The 1,259-nt window shown below is 46.6% G+C and overlaps 1 pseudogene; it reads right to left on the bottom strand.

The window, feature by feature from the left end:
- Positions 1-761, bottom strand: part of LOC116104700 — a 2,881-nt pseudogene extending 2,120 nt beyond the window's left edge.
- Positions 762-1,259: the final 498 nt, after the last annotated feature.

The raw sequence follows: 1,259 nt of genomic DNA, 5'->3' as shown, positions 1-1,259 counted from the left end.
TTGGAGGGAGGGCAGGGCAGGGAGATGGAGGGAGGGCAGGGCAGGGAGATGGAGGGAGGGCAGGGTAGGGAGAGTGAGCAGCAGATTTAGATGAACTGACTGGACACGAGTGTAAGAAAAGAGAGCTTGGTACTCACAGATTAAAATGGAGTCCACACCAGCACGGTATCTGAATCTGTAACAAGTGAAAGTCAACCTGGGTGACAGTACCCTACTTTCATGTCTAAAATACTTGTTTCAAGTAGTTCAGGCTGGCCTATAGTAGAGGGTTAGCATGAAGCACCAATCCTTTGGCCTCTAGTAAGCATGTGATGACAGGCACACACACCACAACTGACTGTCAATACATGTTCTAAGAGCTGTGAGTGTTCTCAGAATTGTTAGAGATGAGCTACAAATCGAGTGCCTTACTCTCATCCTGTTTTTATTCATTTATTTTAAAATATATGAATATATTAAAAATATATATTAAAATATCTTTTGAGGACTGATACATTTTAGTAAGCCGAGGGATTCATGCATGATATGTCAATGCTCCTAATATCCTCTTTTTTTCTTTTTCTTTTTCTTTTGTTTTCTTTTTTGGTTTTCTCGAGACAGGGTTTCTCTGTATAGCCTTGGCTGTCCTGGAACTCACTCTGTAGACTAGGCTGGCCTCGAACTCAGAAATCCGCCTGCCTCTGCCTCTCAAGGGCTGGGATTAAAGGCGTGCATCACCACGGCCTGGCCCCTAATACCCTTTTATAGCAGCAGTCCCTCATCTTCGCTCTTAGGAGGCTCATTTAGAGGCCAGTTGTGACTTAGGTCACTGCTGTCAGAAGTCTTCCTATCCAAGCGCCATCACCATCACTGGCCCTTCTCCAGAGGCTAACCCGACACAAGAAGGTTTCCTCCCAGTCTTCATTTCCTCTCTCCTCATCAAGGCTTTGCAGAAGAGAGCCAGACACTTGGCTCTTCTGCTGTCCTAGTCTCTGCCTCTTCCTTTGATGGCTGCCATGCACTAAGGATTCAGATGTTGGACGTGGCATGGCAACACCCTGGCAGACACAGGACAGGAGAGAAAATAGTTACGCAGTCACAGATCCCAGCCAGAGTAGGATCCCTGCACACCAGACCGGGCCAAGGAGAAGCACTAGGTTTGAATCAAGTGACAGAAACAAGAATGAGGGTAGGAACTTGGCTGAGGGAGTAGTCAGCTTAATGGTAGAGTAGCATCAGGAGGCCAAGGTCAGATACTCAAACGCATAAGGTCATTCTGG

This window comes from Mastomys coucha, unplaced genomic scaffold (assembly GCF_008632895.1).
Source record: "Mastomys coucha isolate ucsf_1 unplaced genomic scaffold, UCSF_Mcou_1 pScaffold22, whole genome shotgun sequence".
In the NCBI taxonomy this organism is placed as follows: domain Eukaryota; kingdom Metazoa; phylum Chordata; class Mammalia; order Rodentia; family Muridae; genus Mastomys; species Mastomys coucha.
This window is presented reverse-complemented; position numbering and strand designations above follow the sequence as displayed.